This window comes from Molothrus aeneus, chromosome 1 (genome assembly GCF_037042795.1).
Source record: "Molothrus aeneus isolate 106 chromosome 1, BPBGC_Maene_1.0, whole genome shotgun sequence".
Classification (NCBI taxonomy): Eukaryota; Metazoa; Chordata; class Aves; order Passeriformes; family Icteridae; genus Molothrus; species Molothrus aeneus.
Window position 1 is genome coordinate 10,935,276 of NC_089646.1, and position 16,788 is coordinate 10,952,063.

The window sequence follows — 16,788 nt, forward strand, 5'->3', positions numbered from 1 at the left end:
TTTGTAAGTTTATGCATAAAGGAAGGGAAGGGAAACAGCTGCAATTATATGAATCTGTTAAACAAAAGGTAAAGTTCCACTACATATATGTCCTTTAAAGCATTTGCTGACTGGCCATAAAGCACAACATACCCAGCTAAATCATTAATTGCAGCTGAGGACAGACAGGTTGTCAGCTAACCTGACACCACACAACTGCAGTGTGCACACTGCAACTTCAAATTCCTCAGGTAAGCCACCAGCAATTAGAGCAGCATATCACCCTACTGCTTTTCAGAACTCCCTTAGATGAGATTATGCAAGATGCTTATCACAGGCCAAGTCTAGATTGAAGCCATAGGTAACTTTGCTTACTCAGACTCATAATCATATTCTCATTAGACACATGGATTTGTTGTGATACACACCATACTAATACCACTCACCTTGAAAACAAATTATTTTTAGTAATTACAATGTCAAACCCATGTATTTAAGTTAAATTTTGATCACTAAGGATCAAAATGGCACTCCAAACAACAGCAATAAAGTAATTTGTTTGAAGAGGATAAAACCTGCTTTCCAAATCCCATGTTTTTAACAATGATCAGCCTTTGCCTTTCTGCAAATGAGCAAGCCATACAGAAAGATCCCAAACACACAAAGAGGGAGCTTCTGTTGCAATTTCTCTTCACTTAATACACCCCACTGCTACAAGTCTGCAGGATGTCAAGTGCTCAGCTGCAAAATCCCAGTGGTTGTGAGATACTTGAAAACGACTCCACATGCAGGGCTGTTCTGGCAAGTTAATGCCACCTTTCCTACTGCAGAACTGCCACTTATTGGACTCCTAGAGAACAAAACCCACATGACAGCAGACTCCCATGACTATCATGTCAGAGAATACAAGGGCTGTAGAAAAAGGCAGTGATACTTCAGGAAAGAGAAAACCAATAAAAATCATGGAATGTTAAAAGCTCTCCATATGATATGTTTTAGCATGTTTTTCATTAGTATTGATATATCTCTTCATATAAAAGCTTATTTATACAAACCACAATCAATAACTGGCAATTCTAGAAACCACAGATTCACTGTTTGAAAGAGATTATCAGCTGAATTAGTGACAAGTTAAATGGAGCATTTTAATGCAGCAATAAAAATTATCATCCAACTGAAGAGTTAATTTGTCCATGACTTTAAAAGATATGGTTTACCAGTCAGCACTTCAATGTATCTTTGCATAAATAAATGTTGCAGCAATAAGCAGGAGGCATTCAAGAGAAAATTGCAAGTTGGCAAACCCTTTTGGGACAGAGATAGCACTACCTACAGCAGAACATTGAGCTATCACAATCAAATGACAATTTTTTCATCACAGAATCACAGAGCAGTTTTTTAGTTGAAAGAGGCATTTTGAAGGTCATTTAGTCCAACACCTCTGCAAGAAGACAGGACATCTTCAATTAGATCAGATTGCTCAAGAGTCCTGTCCAACCTGACTGTGAATGCTTCCAGGGATGGTGCATCCACCACTTCTCTGGGCAACCTGTGCCAGTGTTTCACTGATTTAGAAGCAACCATTAATTTCAATTCTGCAAATGCATATAGTAAACCATTATATCCTTCTAGCTTGCCATTTGGTGATCATGCAGTAATAAGCTGAGTTCAGCAACTTGAGAATAACTCTGTTCTTGACTCTACTACAGACATTCAAGTACTTATTTCTACAACTATCTATCCCAAGAGAAACTGCCTAGATTTTTTATTGAGACTTACCAAAAGTAGTCCAAACTTGGTTTGTAAATAGCCAAGACAGAGAAGTTTAAAATACAAGAAAAACATTTTTCTTTAGAAACGGCACAATATTCAGCCATATTTGCTTTCCCCAAAACTGGAATACACTCTTCCATCTGCAAAACTAGTAATTGCAACAGCAAGAGTGCTTATTACTCCTTTTCTCATTAGTCACCAGATCTGTCCCTGTGGACACCTGTGAGTGGTTAACTTGAGGAGTTACAAGAATATTTTCAGGAGGGACTGAGACCATCTGGTCAAGCAACACAGGTATTTCAGCCTACTGGTTTCACTCTGCAACATCCACAACCACCCTCACAAATACAAAGATATGGGGTCTGTTTGGTAGGGGGGGGAGAGGTTGATTTTTAATTTTTGTTTGTTTGTGAGGTTTTTTTTGGCAGTTGTAGCGTTTTAGTTTTTTTTAAGGCTGACAGCATGGTTCTTCACTGTAGAGTATTTTCAAAGCCATCTAGTTATAGGAATTCCATAATTTCAGAACATAAAAACCAGCAGTGGCCCACAGAATGACTACACAGATAAGTGCACACAACCACATGATCACTCTTGCCTGGGTGCCAAGCCAAGCAGAGCTGGGGCTGCTCTCATCCAGAAGCCACACGTGTGTGTTAGTGTGGTGCCAACACCCAACTAACCTTTACACTGCATTTAGTGCAGGTTTGGGTATCTCAGTATGGGCAGAGTTAATGTGCAACTGTCTGAAGGTATTTATAAACACACTGCATCCACAGGCACCACAACCTTGCAAATAGTTTGGAAAAGACATCTATCTCCTTGACTGTTACACAGCAAACAAAACCTCTACTGCTCTTGCTGACCTCCCTAAAAACCTCCCTGGAGTGTAGCCCCCAATCCTCCTGCTTTCACTGTAGACATCTCTAATTTTTCTCATTCATATTCAAAGTGTGCTTTTCTGCACTCTGTTTCACTGTCTACAGTTACTACAGTCTGAGTAGCAGCATGTGTTCTCTCAATCAAATCAGTCACATAGATCTGTTATTTAAAAACATGCAAAACCCCAAACAATGCTCTAGGGCCGAGATCTTGCCTGCCAACTTTCAGCCCAGGGTAATCAGCCCTTAAAAAGAGATTTACAAATGCAAGTGCTGACAACTAACTTTCACCCTGCAAATAGCAACAGCATAAAACAAAAAAAGCTCGCTAGAATAAAAGAACTTTTCACTGCTCTTCCAGCAAGTACAAACAAAAATAGATTTGAGTTTGGCTTTGTGCAGAATTCTTCCTAGCAAACATGTCAGAAACTTTAAACACAGATTAAGTTTTCACAAGGCTAATACAGAAATACACTTCAGTAACATGAGAAAGCTTAAAATGTTTTCTAAACAGAGGTGCATTGCTTAACTTGAGCCTCATAACAAACTTCCAGCTGCAAGCCAGAAATCCTCTTTCTACTGTGAGAGAGAACATTCTTTCTCACCGTCTACCACACATGTGTACCCATGAGGATCACCACAGCAGAGGTAATCAGAGCTACCACTGACCTCAGCTCTGAAAAGTTTTAGCACCTGCTGAAGACATCACATAGACATTTATATGAGAAATAAGAGATGCCTTTCCCAAAAATATGCTACAATTTTAATACATTAGCTCTTCTTTAAATGAAGTTTAACTTTTCTTTATTAGCTTCACCAGCTTTGTGAATAGCCAAAGCATATGCAATATATCATGAGTTAATCATGTTCTCAGTCCCAGTGCCAACTCAGATACAGGATATTTGGTTAAGCTTATACAGCATCATCAAGAAAAACTGGAAAAACTCTAATCCTGAAAGGCTGAGAGTGTCCCTCTTAGTGTCATAAGCACTGATACAAACTTGCAATTTTCATCAGGTGGTTGTTTGAGGATACTTACAAAAAACCATCTCAGCTGTTAGAGCTGACCCATCATCCTGCTGCATGGGGCACATGCTACCATTCTGTAGATGAGTAACATCATCCAAGCTGTATCATGCCCACAGAGAAAACTTGTGACAGAACTCAGGGGTTTCCATCTTCCCCTTCAAAGTAGGAAATCAGTTTCTTTACAGAACAGATGTGACAAGCAATCCGGCTTTCAAAGGATGGCATTATTTAAAATAAAATATGCTGTGAAGAAGTTCCATTACCACAGCAGATAATATAGCTGTGAATAAGAAATCTAACAGCACCAAAAGCATATCTGTTTGCGGCCATCTCTGCAATCATCACTGTGCCTACATCAGTTGTAAAATCTCTATTACACAACAGCAATTAAAAAGCTGACACGACATAAATATTTAGTCACAGCATGTGTCTACAGAAGTCTTGAATGCAGTACTATTAAAAATCATCACAAGGTCGTCAATTTGTTTAACTGCTGATTAGCTCAACAGTTGGGGAAAAAGTTGAAAATTCACCTCTGGAGCTTATTGGTTAGACCCAGTGATTTATGCAAGTCTGTCAGATGAAGGTTTCAAAACATACAAGCATCCAGTGTACACGCCAGCGTGGTGGCTGAAAAGTTAAGATTTCAAAAAACCCGAGAAAAGTACCATTGGATTTGTTTCAGTTTTCCTTCCTGCCAAGAAATTACTTATGCCCCAGCACTCTCCAGAATAATGCAACTTCTGGGTTCCTGAAGAGGAACATGGACCTAACCCTGGGGGCAAATAGAACACTTGGAATAGAACACCTGCAATAGAACACTTGGAAAACTCAAGGCACTTCAAAATGCACAAGGCAACAGCAAGAACTGCAGTGTCAGAAGAACAATTAAACCTTAATGCTGTACCTTTTTAACATCCTTCAACAGAAAACACAAATCATTTAGAGCTGCTGCTGCACCTACTTCACAACTTTGGGGGGTTTTTTATCCCTTCTGTTGTTTATAAGGTTAACAGCCTCCAAAATTGTTCTGCAATTCTATTAATTATTCCTTAAAATGTAGTCTCTCCTTTTAAAAAGGCTGAAATAGTAAATCTTGCTGTTTAAAGAAAAAGAAATACTCAATTTTTTTATTTAAAGATCTATGAAGCATTTCTTCCCAAGCAAGGCTTCCCAAGCAATTCACAACTCTCATCATTTACTGAGCATTCTCACTCACACAGAAACCTGTGCTATGAAGAGCACATCAGAACTGATTACTCTGCAAGTCTGGAAATCCAGATCATTACAGTAATTAGCTGTCCAAAAGATGCCAAGCAGCAAGTTACTAAACAAAGGTGATAAAATACCAAAGAAACCTGAGACTGGTAAATGATGAGGACTCTGTACAGAGCCATACGAAAAACTCCTTCAGTGAAGAGCAAGAAAAATGGGAAGAGGGTAAAGTTACAGTCTTACTCAGCACCTCAAACAAGAAGATGATGTCAACAGTGCACAGAAGATAACAGGATGACCTCCACAAATAAAAAAAATTATTATAATTTTGTATGTATTTTTTGTATCATGATTATATTTTTGTATCTAGCCTTTTATGCACTGCATTTAAAATATATTTGTGTAATGAAAATGAAATAATTTCACTACACTCAATGGTCTCTCACAGAATTTCTGCAGCCCTCCTGCACACCAAGAAACTACACATGCAGTTATTATCTGATGTGCACTCAAACATCACTCCAGAGATGGACCAAGAAGCCTGTGGCTCACATCCTCCTCAGTAATGCAATAAACCAGATATTTAATGGTATATAACTTAACAAAAATCTTACCATTTAAAAACACTAGCAGTGCCTACCAAGCAGGAATAAGCCACTAGGAAGACATTTTTATGCCTTATAAGAGTGTCATGTGCCTTGAAGACAAGAGTGATTGTGTCATGAGCAGTTTTCAGTTTGCTTATGGCTTGTTTCAGTTTTCAGTCTGAAGCAGCACTCTCCTGACTGCAGGCTGAAGCACATTACATTAAGAAACTCAACTCATTAATTAGCAGGAGTTGCTTCATGTTGCACATCCATCACAAAGCCACAAGCTTGTTTTCCTCACTGTAAGTGGACTAACAGCACACACCCTGCAGGTTATTCGTAAAGATATATATTTAATTTCTATTATAACTATCGTGTCAGATAAGATATTTATCAGATGATGATTTCAAAAGCACCACACTTAATTAAAATTCACTTCTCAACTCTCAGATTTGTGCATTTTCTAAGAAACCCCCCAAATGGCAGAGCTAAACTGTTAGCAGGTCAACCAAATCACGACAATTCTGAAAAATGGAATGCTAACTTAATATAAATTAATTATTATAGTAGTTCTCCACAACCTGTTCTCTCTTGATAAGCTGAATGTAGAATTACACATTCTACATTCATTACCAAGGTCTACAAAGAGCAGAAAACATCTCACATTGAATAAAAGTGTCTTTTAACTTTCTCAGGAAAGAGATCAGGAATTTGTTGCTCAAGCAGATTAGGTAAGTACCTTGAAGTATAATGATTTTCCACTAAAATGCTCCATCACTTGCCCACCCTTATATTTGCAAGCATTTGATTTCCTGCCTACCTCCCAGCTCTGGCACAACTTTTTACTTTTCCAGGACAGAAAACATCACCAGCAAGAACAGAATTTGAATAAATCTGAACACCCCCCTCTATAGTTAAACAGAACTACACACTAGTAGCCTGCACATGTACTTCACTTGTGTGGCCACCAAAACAGCAGTGGAGCAGAGAGGATTCAAGCTGAATGCCTGGTGGCAGCAACTCTTCTGTCCTGCTCTAGGAAACCGGAGGAGCAGAGAGCAGAACCTCAGCTCTCAGTGGAACTCAACAGCTGAGGTCCACATCACTCTGCTGCTGCTGTTACAAAGGATCACCAATTAAAAAAAACCCAAAACAACTCAAAACCAAAAAAGGAAAGGCTACAGTAACATATCTGCAGGACCTTCACAACAGAAACCCCAGCAGATTGAACATTGTCTGTACTGAATTAAAGAATGAAAGGACAGGCAGTGCAAGCCACTGCCTCTTCTGCACTGAAATCATCAGAAAACTAATGAAGCCTAAATACAGGGCAAACAATGCTTTAAAGTAGCTACTGAATGACTAGCTTAGAGTTGGACCCCACACTCTGCACAGCACTTCATAGCTGCCTCTGCTTTCAAACTACATTTGGAATACATTTGTTAAATAAGCCTAACCATAGAGGCAGACTAATTCTTCGTATAATCTTCTAAAACCAGCCAGCCTAAACAATGACTATGTATATAAACCCCCTTATACTTATGTCTAACACGAGTTAAGAGAAACTGCAGGATGTGACGGAAGCTCCTTCCTTCAGCAGGATTTTTTCTTTAATTAATATATTTTAATAATCTCATCAGAGCATAGGCATCATATATTATACTAATGCACTATTCACATTGATTTCTTCTAACATTCCCATCCACCTACAAGGCAACAGCCTATGCTTGCAGTGTCCAGTGCAGTAGGATTCTCATCTGCAAACACAACAGCTGAGGCAATACAAAGAAAAGTCTTGGTATTTTTACTAATATGCATAAATTTAACTGCTAAAAATGTTTGCTTTCTACACAAATATTAATTCTAGATCTTTTAGGGTGGTCTTTCATAGGCTAATTGGATTTTCTCTGAAAGCCAAAGCTTTTCAATAACTTCAGAGGCCTTTATGCCAACAAATTAGCTGGGAGACTGTTCCAGGCTTTTAATGTAATACCAATATTTAATATCAAATTCTGCTCACTGATCCAGAAATTGTCATTTCACGCAAATGTTAAGTGATGGGGGAAAAAAGCGATGGAAAGCACCACAAAGTATGTTTCTAAATTTTAGCACTATCAAATACAAAACCTCACCTGAAAGCAACCATCATCCATGTTGCTTGTTTTCACTAATATGACATGAGTCAAAAACTGAACACTTCTATACACACAGAAAGCAGAAGAGCAATTGATTAGAAACAGTAAATTGAATTGGTGAGAAAATTTGAGCTTGCCCTGGAGTAGACAGAGCAGGAGCAAATACCTGTTAGCACTAATGACTGGGTTTCCCAAAAACTTGCTCATTCCTGTGCTATTTTTAAATAGTCAGTTACAGAACACTACATGGTAGCTTAAACTCTTGAACTCTTAAAATAGGCCTGTATTGCTCTTACCCATAGCCAACCAAGACTTCATGAGGAGATTAACAAGGCTATCAGAAAATAGATCTATAATCTATTTCATTCAAACTATTCTCTATTTTGACAGATATCTTATCTCCAGCAGGGAAGCTTACTCTGGCACTCTGGACACCAAGTCTGTCTCATCCTACCATACCTTCTCTGAATTCATGCACATATGAGGAATTATTATGTAAAGATAATATCTTGCATAATAATGTATTTTCTTTGTTTTCTTTCCTTCCCCACATAACTGGCCTCCTCTCCCTTAACCAATGAGGTGGGGGTGTTTTTTTAGTGTTTGCTTTTCCCTAAAGTAGCTATTGAAGGGAAGTGTAAGATTAATTTTCCTATTCCTGTGCTGAAAGAAGCAACAATTAAGCATGCTAAGAACTCACATAGAGAAGTCAAGTTTAGGAGCCTGTTGCACTTTCACTGCAAGAGACAGTTTTAGTCTAAGACAAATTGATTCCTGACTTTGAGTGAAAACTAAAAAGATTCTGAACTTTGTTGGATAACATACTCACCAGCACCTCAGCACGTCAGGCTCACTGTGAGTGGACCTGTCATTTCATAAATTGTTTGTTTAACAAAACAACTGCCAATTCCAAAGTATTTTTACTAGGTGCTTCAAGTTTTTAAAGCTAAGAGGCAGCAACTGATGGTCTTTTCCCAGCTCTTCAAAGAAACACTAAATCTTCAAATGCTGTAACACATGCTGAGGTTCCAGGAGGCTTAGCACTTGCTTAGAGGGAACAAGTTAAATGTTGAGCATGAAGAGGGTGAGTTTGGCAATGCTGGGAACAACGAACTTCCTTGTTTCAATTACTGAATGTTCCTCCTCACGATTTACCAATACCAGCTCTAAGTTTTCCGCATTCTTCACAGCATTGCTAGCCAGAGAGTGGCTGAAGCACTCACAGCCTGCCTGTGACTCCAGGCAGGACACTTGGCAAAGGTGAAGGAAACAACTAACCCAGCTTTGCCGGGCAGGATTTTACGAACAACATCTTCCTCAGAAAAATTCCAAAGCTGGCAGAAGCAGATGCAGCATTTTATGATGAAAGACAAGACTAAAAACACCACTTGAAGCTATAGGGTTAATATTCAGTGCAGTTTCAAGGGTGAGGTTAGAAGGCTGACCTTCTTTAACAGATCTTAATAGTCTTATCTTAGAATATTGCTATTACTTGGATTCAACGTTTCAAGTCTGCAATCAGCGTTGCACTTAAGCAAGAGGAGGTCAAAAGCTGCATATGGAATTTCCAGGATCCTTAGTATTTTTAGTACTTTGAATTATTATTTAAGACACATACACAGCTTCAAAGCCAATTTGCCACGTTCTTTATCATGGCATTCTGGGACCATACAATAAACTCCTAACTCAGGGAAGCAGAAATCTAACACCATGGATCTCAAATTCAAATGCACACAGAACTGGAATTCTGGAAAAGATTTGATACAAACCAAAGGGATAACCATTACAGTCCTCCTGGAATATATTTTCCCTCACAACAGGCCTGAGAAAGCTAGGAGAGAAGAGGATCTATACCTACATAAAGTCCAAGTGAGAGGCATATATAACCACGTAGGATGTTGATGATGCCAGTGATAAGCAAAACGGTACAGTGACAATTTTTGTCCCAACACCAATGCATACAGCAATCCTTGACAATGCAAAGACTATTTCAATAAACAGTCATTCTGCAAAACAAACAGCCTGGGATGAACTCCCCTCAGTCTCTGGGGTTTCATTTTGGTTTTTTTTTTTCAGATGACTTGAAAAACAGTCATTGACCTATAATGTTAGTTTAAGTTTTGAAACATCTTAAGGACCAAATCTAAATTGAAATTTACCTACTTACAGAAGAAGCATGATTTAACTTTAAAATTTTGTAAAAGAAAAGGAAACGAATGTTTTTTGCCAATGATTATTTCATTAACCTCTTTGCCAAAAATAGAATTTAACTCCAATAATCCAGTCATTTTAGCATTACTTCCTCTTTTAATAAAGGCTACCATCCTCCATTACAAGCTTCACCGAAACCAGAAGCAGCTCTTGCTTAGTTTTAAATCACTGTATGAAAGACTATTGGGTGCACATTTGTTCACAGTTAGAGCACCCCACCTTCTTAGAGTATCACTGTAATCAAAACTACTGGTAATTCAGGTTTTGACTCACAGTTAAAGGATGGACTGCCAATATTTTAGCTTGGATTTAATGACAATAATTTTTCATTGTAAGTCAAAATAACTGGGCACAGACCCTTCTAAAAATTTCAGTTATTCCTTGAATCCAGTTAGAATACACACTGTTAACTAAGAAAATTATAATCATATAGACTATAAACTAAGCTGCACCATATGTTCATTAAAATGAGTCCCTTCCCTTCTTGATAGCATAATTTTTTTGACATTTATTATGAAGAATTGGACAAGAAGCTTTAAATTTGAGCAGGGACACAAACCCAAGATCCTGGAGAGATGCCAATGTAGACAATGATATTCTGACCAAATTGTTTGCCTTGCTGCTTTAAACAGCAACATGGTGACCATTTTCTCTCCCTATCTGTCGGGCAGCAACAACATTGAATGGGAATGAAACTCTGAGATAAGACTGCAAATTCTGCACATATAGGTAGCTCAGCACTTAGAGTAACCATGCCCCAGTACATTCTTCACTTCTGCTCTACTTTTTAATTCCTAGAACAAGAAGCAGAAACCAGGAGGATATATCCAAACATTTGAGCATAAACCTCAGCACTGGGGTATGGAAAAGCAAGCTACTTTGGACACTGGCCTGTTGATTCATCAGTTCCTTGTTTGAACAACAGTCAGAGTCAGACTCTGTTGTGAGGCAACCTGTGACAGCATCACAACCTGTGAAAATACGCATATGGATACCAACAGTGACCGAAAACAAAACCATAAAGCTGCCAAGAGACATCACTGTAAAGCTTTCAAACCTTTCATTAAGTTTCTGCTGAATGAGATTTATGAAATGATTTTTTTTTCTCAACATAGTTACTATTTAACTAATATTTTGTTTCTTGGGTTTCCCTGTCGGATCACTGGCATCCTGTAACTATAAAATACTTTACTTAAAACAGACTGCAGAACATTAGATGGGCTGAGAAACACTGATAAACACTTTTAACAGAGTAACAGAAATCTATAGTGTTTTAAGCAAGTTTGCAATTCCCCTAACAAGACAGATGGAAGTCTGCCTTATGAATAGTACCAATAAAGTATTCACCATTGTTGCTCACTTCCAGAAGTCAGGAGGGAAGGGCCAATAAGAGAGAATTAACCCATACAAAGGGAAAATATTGATTAGATACTTGTTCAAAAAACCACAAGAAATCCAGAAGCCAAATAAGGTGATACAGTATTTAGCCTTCCAAAAAGCCCAGCATTAGCTTTAGATAAAATAACTGTATGTTCTTTACACTGAAAACTCAGTGCATTCCTGAACATATCCCATGTAAAATTCTGATAGCATCTGAAGGTGTAATTTCCGAAGTCTGTGTTGCCAGTGTTTCCTGTTTTCAATAATGAAAGTGATACTGGCATTTTAGAAAAGAATCCCTAACAGATAAAGCAATTGTGTCCAATTCATCACAGGCTACCATGGCAGACCGATGTCTATACATTTCTATAGGCATCTATATTTCTATCTATATGTGCAATAGTCCAGAACTCAAAGCTGTGTATACCTGCCACTACCATAGATACACGTACACTGAACTCGATATCTGTGAACTCTACATGGCCATAGAGGCAATCCAGAATAAACCTGTACTGTAGGATATGCTCTCTGGAACACCAGCTCCTTACATGCCAACAGCCTTATGAGAATAACAACAGAGCTGCTGGAAGTGCAGAGGTGGCAATCCATTCAGCTTATGAACAACTGATTCCTTTTGTATTACATCATTCAACTACCCATTAAGGAGCTGGACTGACAGGATCCAGAATATGCATAGCCCAGCCCTCCCTGGTAAACGAGAGCATTCGAAAAGATTAAGACTCAAAGAAATTGGTGATTCATCAGGGTGTCAAAACAGCGCTTCCCCAATTCCCAGCAATGTTCTAGGCCAAGCAGCTAGCCACATATTAGTAACCTCTGTCAGACTTCCAATTTTGGAGTTAATTGTTGTTCCTGAAACACATACCCAGACACAAAATACCTGCAGCAGCACACATCACAGAATGAACACTGCCATGGCTATACTAATCACACATTTATGCTGTATTACAGTCACACCTAATTTGAGCACTCCAAAGTGCCTTTGTTGTCTGTGGGTATTGCTCCTAGCACCTGCTTCTGAATGAGGGGGCACCCTCCTTTAGCAAGGGTATGGAACAGCTACACACACAGATGTGAAAGACCAATGATTTCATAAATCCTTGCCTCCATCACATCACCAAAATTTAAGTACCACCAGCTGGGAACCAATTAACAGAAATTGTTTCTATCTTGTAATACTTTTACGGAACTTAAGAAGATGAATGGGTGGAACAGAAATTGACTGCTGGTCTGTTTCTAACAAGTGCCTAAAACTTGTTGGTTGTAGACACATTTTTATCATTAGACAGTCAAAGTCATAAAGAGAAAAGAAAGTGGTTGCTGGAATAGCAATGGGGCTTCTTCAATTATCTGGTATTTACAGTACAAAAAGGTTTTTTGACCAGGTGAAATATCACTCAGTTTTATATTCAATGAAGTTGCTTTAGAATGCTATTTTTGTGTTTAACTATTATTGATACACTAGCTTGACTTGAGTTTAGCACAGAATAGTTAATGCACAGAAAAAGAAAGCAGAGCTTTCCCAAAGCATTAGCTTGAAAATGCAAATACAGTTAGAACTGGCGCCTTTGACAAAGCACATTATCAGTTCAGGGGAAGAGGTTGTGCGTGTGTGTCTTCTCTTTTTTTGAGGGATTACAAACTTTGAAATAGTGCTAGTTTTAAGTTTTACATCACTTTCCCCATCCTATTTCAATTAGTGGCTTCTGTGGTGAAATCCACTGGTCAAGATCAAGTATATGGACTAAATTCAGTGTATCAATTTCAGCATGTGCATGCCTTGCTTTCAGAACAACATTGCTCAAACACCTTTCCAGGGCCTTTACTACAAGAGTAGCTTTTATTCTCATCTTCTACATAGCTCTCCACACATCATTGCCTATTTCAAAACTGCAGGGAGAGGGTTAATTTTCTTCCTTACAACGTCCTGTTTTGTAACATCCTGTCCATCCTACTCATACCTGTGTGCCCATTCTAAATGCAAATGCACAAGACTTCCCAATACACCTGGTGGCTGAGTATCACTGATTACATACAGGAAAAAAAATTCAGTCTGAGATTATTTTCTACAGGTATGTCGAAGACTTAGACAAACCTGTTATCTAAAAATGCCATTTTGCTAGTAAATGCTCAGAAGAACAGAGAACTTTGCAAACCACACTTATTACGCCTTATGGCATGTAACAGTTTCTCACATGTGTGCATAGATTCATACACACACAAATCACACTCCCAAAGCTTAATATTCTCCAGACTCCAGCAGAATATATTTCTTTGCTTGCTTCATCTCTTTCTGCCAGCAACAGCCCTCCTGACACTGCATTTGTGAGCTACCTCCACAGCCACCTTCGCACCTCCAAGGCAAGAGTGCTCTTCTTCAAGATCGATAAGGCTGCGGCCTTTGCAAAACCTGCTCCTTGCAGCACAGGCACAAGAAAAGTCAAGTCAAGTGCTTTACATTCTTATTTGTGTGCCTTACCTGTTAATTTACGAGACTGTGAATGACTGATGAATATATATAGACACCATGGAATTAAACATTAATAGCGCTGAAGGTCCTAAAAGCCACCTAGTTTGAAAAAAATCAAACTGATGGAATACATCTACACCTAATTACTTTGGTTTTTGTAACTCCTTTTTTGCTACCTTTAAGCTGTCACTTTAGATTTGTCATGCACTATGGTCACAAACATGCCTTTTCCGTGTCTAGCATGTGCATTCTGCGAGGTAATGTAATAAATATTTAACAAAGAGTTTATATTACCATGCCAATTAAGCTCTCAACTGATTTAAAGCCAAAGCTGCTGCAAGATATGAGACTTAATAAGGGATGCAGCAACAGATCGGTACAGAACATGTAGATTAGACAAACCTGACTCTATTGACTCTGCATTTCAGTAAATAAACCAAGGATTTAACTCCACTCTAATTGAAATAAAACATCACCATCAGAAACTGCCTACATGGCATCTGTATGTCTCAAAGAAACAAAAACCACCAAACAAAATCCCCAAGCTCCCATAACTGCCTCCAGTTCCAGATCTTCTGTTTTGCTCTGTAATGAAACATTTAAGATACAGCCCCATATCTAAGCACTATATATAATAAATACATATCAGCCATTTGTACTTTCTGTGTGTATATTGGCATTACAGCCAGCCATAAAAAGCAACCAAGGCAGCACATGCTTGTGCGTGCTTACACCTTTAGTCCTTCACAGTGTTTGTGTATAAATAGGTAAAAAAACCTGGAAAAACGGCAAGGTAAACAGTTCAATCTAACCCAGAACATTGTGTGCGCTTAAGGACCTGATTACATACAATTGTTTATTAAGGAACGTCCAAGAGATCAAATGCTTTCAATTTTCTGCTTGTAAATTCAATGTTTGTAATTCATTTAAGAAAACTTGTACCTCCATTTGAGTAAAGATTATTTTTCCCCCAAAATATAAGACAAATTAAACATAAATGTAATTGTGGCTTCCATATAAAGAGCATACCCACATGAATGACAACACATCTAGAAGAATAAAATTTTCTGTAGACATTATGCATAAAATATACACTGCTTTTTTTATGTGTATTATCAGGCCTCAGCCTAGTTTTCACCTCCCTTTCATTTCGCACAAAAAAAAAATATTAAAAATATAAAAATATCAATGTTATTCTAATAGCTGGGCTGAGTAAGCTGATTAGCTTTATATCTTGAAAACTGACTTGAAGAAATGCTTACAAATCAGCATCAGGGAGAAGTGAAAGTTCAACTGATAAAAAGTTACCAGACCAGAATCAAAACCCGAGAGTTGTGAAATACCAGCAAGCTGAAAAAAAAAAATACAACACGCTTTGACCTTTGAGAATTTATCCAATCTGTAAAAAACAGATAAGTCTGACACGAAACTTCAACCAGAAGACAGACCTTACAATAGCAATCCTTGAGGCAGTACTTAAGAAAGAATCTTTCTCCAATTTTACTAAGGATTCAGAGGCCAACAAAACTAGGCCAGAGACAAGAGGCAGAATCGGAAGCCAGAATTCCCAGGGTTTTACCCCAAGAGTGACTCAAGTTTAAACAGTGGTTTTGAAACCAGCTCTCTCTCTGTGGCCACAGGCAAGTCTTAACCACTTTGCCTCAATTCGCTTACCTACAGAATAAAAATAATTATACTTATCTGCCACACAGGAATCTCACACAACAAACACTGTTTGGTAAGTGCACATCTGTTTAAACTGCGGACAAAGCTACGTAGTAATTTTGAGCACCTGGACAAACTGAAACCGAGAGTGAAAACAACTCCGAAGGCCCAACAACAACGAAATCCCGGGGGCAGCGCAGGGCCCGAGCACTGCCCCGGCCCGCCGGCAATTCACCTGCTCGGGACAGGGCTGCCGTGGAGAGCCAGCGCCGTACCCGGAGCCACGGGCCAGGGCCCGGCACCGCCCGCTGCTCCGCAGGGTCCCGGCCGCCCATCCGGCCCGGCCGGGCAGGCTCCAGGCGGGTCCCCCCGGCACTCGCCCCGTTCCCGCTCGGCCCGCGGCACACGCGGCTCTCCCGCAAGGCCCCGTCGGCGCGGGGGCAAAGCTCACCCGCTGTGCCCGGGGCGGCGAGGCCGCAGTGCGGGAGCGGCCCCGGCGGCTCGCCCGCCCTACCCCCGCCGGCACCGCGGCCCCGAACCGGGATCCTCCTCCTCCCTCCCGTCTCTCCCCCGGGAACCGCCTCGGGTGGGAAGATGGCGGCTCCGGCCGCCTCCCCGGTGCGAGGGGGCGACGGAGCGGGGGGTGTCGCTCCCCCTTCGGCCCCGCCATCCCCGCACACCGGGAGACGCGGCTGCGGAACGGCCCCGGCGGGCGCCGCCGCCCGGAGGGCGCGGGCCGGGCGGCCCCTCGCACTCACCTGTCACCAACAGCCGCCGCCGCCCTCGGGCCGGGTCTCGGCACGGGGGACGCGGGCGGGCACGGGGGCGGGGGGGGCTCCGCCGGCGCGGGGCCTTTCGCTCCTGTCGGGTTCCCGCGGGCGCCGGGGCCTCTCGCCGCGCCGCCGCCGCCGCCGGGGCCTCGCCGCCGGATGCCGTGAGGAGGAGAGCGGAGCGCGAGGCGGGGCCGAGGGGGCGCGGGCGGCGGCAGCGCCGGGGGCGGGCGGGGCGGGGGGGGGCGCGGGGGGGGCGGCGGCGGCTCCGGGCCCGAAACGTCTCCGAGCCGAGACTCAACCACCCGCTCGCATGAGAGACCCGCTTCCGGCTCCCGGCGGAAGTCCCGCCCCCGCCGGCGGAAGGGATTGGCCGGCGCCTCTCGGCCGGGCGCCGCCGCGCGCGGATTGGCGGAGCGGCGAAGGGGGGAGGGGGCCCCGGCGCGCGCGCGGCGTGTGACGCGCGGAGCGGCGCGTGAGGCGCCTGACGTCACCCGCCGCGGAGGGGCGCGCGGGGGCGGGGCCGGCGCCGCCCGCCCTCCCGCTCCCTCCGCCGGAGGCGTTTTGTCCCTTCGCAGGCGCCGTAGCCTGGCCGGGAAGTGGCGGGAAAAAAGCCGGGAAAGGGAAGGGCAGGGGAAGCAACGGGAGGGCGGAGGGAGAGAGGAAGGGAAGGGC

General features: G+C 41.5%; 1 protein-coding gene across 2 annotated transcripts in view; it reads right to left on the reverse strand.

Annotated features, from left to right (window-relative positions):
- LARP4B (La ribonucleoprotein 4B) overlaps window positions 1-16,211 on the reverse strand; it is a 55,793-nt gene extending 39,582 nt beyond the window's left edge. For both annotated transcript variants that reach the window (XM_066551302.1, XM_066551292.1), the window contains exon 1: window positions 16,102-16,211. The gene's annotated coding sequence lies outside the window, so the exon portion shown is untranslated. The remainder of the gene's footprint in view (window positions 1-16,101) is intronic.
- Window positions 16,212-16,788: the final 577 nt, after the last annotated feature.